Raw genomic sequence first — 7,542 nt, 5'->3', positions numbered from 1 at the left:
GAATATTAGTTAAGTGCCCTGATCAACAACCTCCATCCCTGACCCGTATATAAGGTGAGATAGTTTGATGTGGCCCCATATCTTTGTCAAGTGGGTGATATAATGTTGAAGCTTGAACTAATGTAACCTAGTATTTCAGTCGATAAACAAGTTTCTCTTGTGTGTCCTGATTATGACTTACACTGACGTCAACACAGTCACTCAGAGTTTGTTGACATCTCCAGGAGTAACGGAACAGATCACAGATGGATGAATACCATGAAATATTACCAAAGAGTTGTATATTTATTCAGCGTGTTTACAGGTTTCGTCATATAAACATTCCACAAATAATTATCTTTGATATATTTGCTTTAATGTTTTAATTTGATTCCATAGTATGTTTACTATTGCGAGTTCCCTTCCGTCGAATAAAAAAAAAAAAAAATACAACTCTGCCACACTGCACTGACGAGCCCTTGTAAACGTTCTAGTGAAGGGGACTGGACATATATCTGTATGTGTATGATATGTTTGTGAGAGTTTGTATATGTATATGTGTTTGTTTATGTGTGCGCTTGTGTTATGCCCTTGTGTATGTGTGTGTGTGTATGTGCTCCTGTGTATGTTAGGTATGTATGTGTCACTGTGTGTGTTTGTGTAAAGTCTCACTGTGTATGTGTGTGGGTTTTGTATATGAACACGTACAGTACGTTTATGAAGGTAGTTGGTAGTAAGCAGCTATCAAACAGGGAGGTACGTCCGCCTGGGAAGATATTGGAAGCATAATGTGTTGTCTAATGGTAGACCCTGGCCATATGGTATCACAAAAATTGTGACCAAAGCCCAGGTTGCTGATCTGTCTTTCTGCCTCATTTACACACAATTGCAGGGTTTCAATTGTTTCTCATACTTGACAACACAACATATATATATTGTTTCTCACTATTTTTCTTAGTTCTTAATTATTATTATTATCATCATAGTGTTATTATTATTATTGTTATCATTATTATTTTATTTAACTTTTTATTATAAATTTTATTTACTATGAATAATTATTACATTTTCGCCCGGGTGGGCTAATCCCCGTGCAAAATTTGACAGGTATGAGTGTACAAACAGTGGCAAGGTGTGATTATCAAGGTAGGTAATTAAGTTAATCCAAAATTGTTGAAATGGTTACAGAGACCCATTAATAAGTACATTATTTGTGGATTTAAGAAATAGGGAGACAAAAAATAGTAAATAAATAAATAAATAAATGAAATACGTAAAAGAAAGATCTAATAGATGAAATAGGAAAACTGAATAGATGTAATAAGTAAACAAAATCATATTAAGAAAGAGGATCAATGGGGAACAGAAGAATAAATAGAATTGAATAAAATCATCATCATAAACAAATGAACGGCGAGAATAAACGAAACGAAAAAGTATAATCGACAGAAGAAAATTAATTATGTAATAATAATAATAATAATAATAATAATAATAATAATAATAATAATGACAATAATGACAATAATGATGATAATGACAATAATAATAATAATAATAATAATAATAATAATAATAATAATAATTAAAAACAAAAGAAGATCAATAGTGAAAAACAATATACTCGTATAAATGTTGTGTTGTGTGTAAATGAGGCAGAAAGTCAGATGAGCAACCTGGCACAATTTTCGTGATGCTACATGACAGCAGGGTCTACCATTAGACAATACATTATGCTTCCAATATTCTCGTGGCGGTAGTACCTCCCTACTACCGACTACTTCCAAATACAGATAAAATAGGTAGACAAACGACAGGAATAAATAGATACAACTTTGTAATGAAACATCATGTGTTCAGAAAATAATTGTTCTACCATTTTCATTTAAATGTATTAATCTAATAACACGGTTAATAATTTAATACAAAAATATTACGTGAAATAATTGTCCACCCAGAGTATCTTCTCTCTCTGTATATACAGTATATACAGAGAGTAGGTCCCACATGCATGACTGTCCGTTAGGGACAGTGTGGATACAACACACTGTATACAGTATATACTAAGCCTTGGGTACACAAGGAGGCACAATGGTACTGCACTCGACTGCATTCACTTCCCAAAGTTGTAAACTTAGGTACCCTATTCACAGCCGGGTGAACTGGGAGTGCACGGGGATCGAACCACTGACAGGAGGGGAGCACTGTATCCACTCGACCACCGCATTCCTATTATCCATTACTGTACTTTTATCACCTATCTCACTGTCCTGTGTGTGTGTGCGTGTGTGTGTGTGTAAAAGGCGAATTTCCACCTCAGCAGCTGAAGGAAGGGGCGCTCTGAAATGCCTCTGTCCCCTTACTGTTAACCTGTCGATTTGTTTAGCTTCTCATGTCCTCTCAATCAACAACAGTACTGTGCTGTGCTCATTTGCTCTACCATAGAAAATCTTATTCTTTTTCTTTTATTCTTCCCCTCCGATACTACATCGACGACGACGTTTAGCCCGTGGCAGGATAAATCTGAATACCTTCGTCAATCAGTCAGTAAGGGGCAGTGTAATCAGCTTTGTCATCTGGTCAATAATGGAAATGGGGAATTCTCCTCAGATTTGGGGAATATTGGATATCAATGGGGAAAGGGGAAATCCGGTCTGAATTTAGGGACATTTTGCTCTGAACTAGAATTGTTATCTAAATTACATATATTTTCTCACCATATTCATAATTTTATTTTAAGATTAACTTATAAATAAATATCAGTATGGTACTTTTATCGTCATCATCCAAATTCTTACCGCCTGTTACAACATCAAGTCAACCAGTATAACACGAGTTTATTATCGACGGAAGCTCACCACAAGTGGTGGTAAATTACTAACACTTGAGTAAAAATTACTGATGTCTGAAAAATAATTAAAAGTAAAAAGCAGAGAGCACTCATCTTGATTTCATATTTATTGCTTTTCAATATTTATTTGTACTAAAATAACACAAATATAAAGAACTGGTAATCTAATAACACTTTCTGAATCCTTTTACAGTTAAAATAAATAATAAATGGAACATCAAGTATAGATCACATCTTAACAGTACAAGGAAACAAATGGAGCATTAGGCGAGTCACTCACAGAACTGAGAAAACAAAACAAACTGCACTGTCTTGAGCAGTGCTTATCTTAGCCCCATAACTGCCATCTTGTAATTCAAGGTATTTTATTGTCTATCAAGGTAATGGAATGCCACAACAATACTGGGTATCAAACATAAGGGTTAAAATAACTTTACGTGAACAATCACTGTTGAAGAAAAAAGCAATTAACTCCGTAAACTATTTTATATTACACAACTAACATTACTACTAAAAAATTTGCTGGAGTATAATTACATTAACAATCGATGTTCAAAGTTTTTGTCACTTATACGTGAACGACAGGACGTAAAAATTCGTCCTACACAAATAAACATTCGCTCTCATGCAGCACTTGAAGGAAAAGGTGTGTTTAGTTCAAGAAATATTGGCAAAAGTTGTGGCCCTGATTGGTTCACCTGCTTCCACTTTCTGTTGACCTTCCTCCCAAACATAAATGCCTCTCCATCTGCATATCCCCACCGCAGGCAGTGTTGGTGAAAAATCCAATATTCTCGGAGTCTAATACATAATTTTTTTTTTACGGGTATTAGCCCCCTCCCGGGCACAGGTCACTGACCCACATCAGGGCCTGGGGGGCGAAAATATGATGATGATGATGATGATGATGATGATGATGATGAGATGAAAAAAAAAAAAATGATGATGATGATGATGATGATGATGATGATGATGATGATGATGATAGATGATAATAATAATAATAATAATAATTAAAATTATAATAATAATAATTAGTAAACATTATAATAATAATAATAAAAATAATAATAATAAGTAATTACAAAATAAAAAAATTAATCGAGTGAAAAACGATTTACAGTATGTGTGTGTTAATAGTAAGAGAAACAATGAGACCCTGCAACTGTGTGTAAATGAGGCAGAGACAGATGAGCAACCTAGGACTTAGTCACAATTTTTGTGCCTCTGAAGATGTCTTGAATAAAGACGAAAGCTAAGGTGCTCCATTGTTTCCCTTTTCCCCGCATGATTTTATCAAGATTTATCTTATCCACGTTTTCATTGTGGATCTAGATGATATACTGTGTATATATATATATACAGAATCGAACCTCGACCTACTGGGTGGACTAGGAAACGCCACAGTGTCCTGGGGGTTGGTCGGTAGCATTCCCTAGTCCCACCCAGTAGGTCGAGGGTCTGATTCCTGGCTGGTGAGGTCGTTATATTATATATATATATATATATATATATATATATATATATATATATATATATATATATATATATATATATATATATATATATATATATATATATATATATTCAGAAATTTCAGTGTAATTTCAAATGCTGCGCCATTGGCGATACTGAGTTCAAGGTGGTCTGAGGGAAGACAACGCTCCCGCACGTAGTGAGAATTTCTGGAACTAGGCCTAAGCGATATTAAATGTAATTTACCGAATTAATATGGAGGCGAATTATGAGATGAAATATCAGTTAGTAAATTAAAAATAATTATAGATCGGTTCTCAGTCTAAAAATGTTAAGTGTGTCCCAATGAAGCTATATTATGCGGGAAAATAGGTCACGTAGGCCTAGGCTTGGCAATGCACGTGCCTGGCTGTTTCAGTCACGCGGAAAGGACGGGACAGACAGACATCCCTGCCGTCCGTCCACAAAAACGGTCACGTGGTCTAGTCACCTGTGCGCTATAGCAGTATAACAAGTAAGTCTCATTCGATCTCAGACAGGGTTTAGAATAGGGCAGTGATAAAGTTAAGAAGAGCTAACAGTGAGTTCATTTCAGGTTTCAGCCAGAACCCACTTGACTGGGAGAGATTGACTGCCGTTTGAGACTGCCGTTGATGATTGATGATTAGCGATGTCAGAGTTGGAAACGATCAGTGCAGGCTGGTCACTGGTTACGGGTTAGCCAGAGATCTCCGAAGTGAAACCAGCTGTCTGGATGCACAACTGACGATCGTCTGGGGTCGCCAGATCTTCTACCTCGGCTCACAATATCACATATCTTCAAGCAGTTAGTGACAACTTTACTACGAGAAGCTAAAGCCTTCCACTGAACAAGGGCTGATTGGCTACTCTCTCCCCGCCCATGGATGCACTGAGAGTACACTGAGGCTATCTGAGAAAATTAATGGTCACACACTGAGACCAGGAGTCTAGGGATACCTAGAGAAACATTTATCTCCTCATTATGGGTGTATGTTGAGTTGGGTGAAGCATGGTTCACGGGTAAGTGGACCCAGTAACTTAATAAGAGTGATAATATTTTGTGTGTAGTTAATATTTCTTAAATAATTTTGATAGCATTGTTTTTTTTTAATGTTGCGTCACCAATTGATGCCAGAGAATGAGGGAACTTTTTCAGATGAGTTTTCCCCCTTATGTTGTAAGTGATACTGTGATTTAGTTCCTTTAATGCATTTAATATTTCTTTATAATCTCAATCTCAGGTATAACTTTGTTCCCCAGAGTAGTGTTTGAGTTAGGTTAGCAGGTGTGCATTTGTTGGGGTAATATTATTTTATTGAGTGCCCTTTAGGCATATTCATGGTGGATTTAATACTTTCTTATTTTATGTACCATTTTCTCAGTGCTTGATATAATTTTGTTGAGAGCCCTTAAGGCCTGTTTCATGTGTGCAAGCAACACTTCTTACTACTTTGAATTTATTGTTGTCTAATGAGGCATTGTCTGTGTTTCTGATAATTTCAATATCATGTATAACTTTTATTCCCCAGAGTAGTGTTTTAAGTTCAGGTTAAGAGGTGCGCATATGTTGGCGTACCATTATTTGATTGTGTCTGTAGTGTTGGAGGGAATATAAGTATCTAAATTTTACAGTGTGTCTCATTCATCCCAATCACAGATGCTATCCTTCCACGGGTCACGGAAAATTCATTTTGCTAGTAAATTTAAGTGTTCTTGTGCTGGTTCGGTTTTTTCTCAAAGGGGCGCTTCCACTGCAATTTCCATCTAATAATTAATAAACCCCAAGTCAAGTGAAAAATTAAAGTTCCAGTAATTCCGACCGGCTATATATATATATATATACGCTTTCGTGTAATTCACATCTTCAGGGGTGAGTACAGACTAAGGAGAAGTATAAAACAAGGTATATATACACAGAGGAGGGTGAGATCAAGTCCACAATGGTCAGGTATTAGGTAATGACCCTACTAATATCTTAAAAAAGCACCACAGCAGTCGGTAGTCAGGTCAGAGGGTAAGCTGACCCAACCTTCTCACCTGGTTGCAAATCTTCTTAATTACGAAATTATTCAGTTTGTACATGACATTACTTAAATTCATGTTAACGGATTCGGTATGTTTAATGAGACTGGATTCTATGATGTTCCTACTGTCAATTGAATTACAAGGTAATATTGAGGAGGCCTTATCCCAGTCAATTATCTCATACTATCCCCGATAGTATGAGGTGTCTTGCCTAAAAGAAGGGTTGGTCGTGAATGGCTGTCCAGGGCAATTGCTATAAATTGCCGACTGGAAAAACATTGTGCAAACAATGGTTGGGCATTCATTGATAGCTGGCAACGACTACCTGTACAGTCGTGACGGAGTACACTGGTCTCGTGCAGGGGTAAAGACGTTGTCTGCATCCCTGGAGCGTGAAATTGTCACTCCAAAGGGGGGGGGGGTTCGCCAGTAGAGAGAGGTCGGGGAAAGTGGGAGTAAAAACCAAGCAGGTCCTGGGAAGTAAAATTAGTTACTCAGGACAAGGGGTAAAACAGGACCAGGGAAGGGTAGGCTTAAATGTATACTATACAAACAGTAGGAGCGTTAGAAATAAAATAGACTTGCTGAGAGCGGTTGTATGTACCGAGAATGTAGACGTCATAGCAATCACCGAAACTTGGATGAATCTGGCGAGCATATTTTTTTTATCAGAGTACCAAATAGAAGGGTACAACCTTTTTCACAAGGGAAGGGAAGGTTGGAAGGGGGGAGGGGTAGCACTCTTCGTCAAGGATACATTAAAATGTTGTATTAATAATTCAATAAAGGGTGAAATAGGAACTGAGTCTCTATGGGTAGAAATCACGGAAGGAAGAGAAAAACTAATTATGGGAGTGATTTACAGGCCCCCCAAGTCTTGGGAAAGAAGCAGCTCAGCCCATATGGCAGGAAATGAGTAGGGCAGCAAAATATAACAACCTGTGCATTATGGGGGATTTCAACTTCAGAAATATTGACTGGGACAACATTGAAGGCGACTATGAATCTGAAGGCTTCCTAGACGCAGTACAGGACAATTTTTTGAAACAACTAATTACAGAACCTGCTAGAGGTGACAATATATTAGACCTAGTATTAACAAATAAAGAAAATACTATCAGAGATATCACAGAAGGGGAAGAACTAGGTAACAGTGATCACAGAGAAATCAGGTTCACCCTAAATTGGGA

Source organism: Homarus americanus, unplaced genomic scaffold (assembly GCF_018991925.1).
Source record: "Homarus americanus isolate GMGI-L3 unplaced genomic scaffold, GMGI_Hamer_2.0 scaffold31037, whole genome shotgun sequence".
In the NCBI taxonomy this organism is placed as follows: domain Eukaryota; kingdom Metazoa; phylum Arthropoda; class Malacostraca; order Decapoda; family Nephropidae; genus Homarus; species Homarus americanus.
This window is presented reverse-complemented; position numbering follows the sequence as displayed.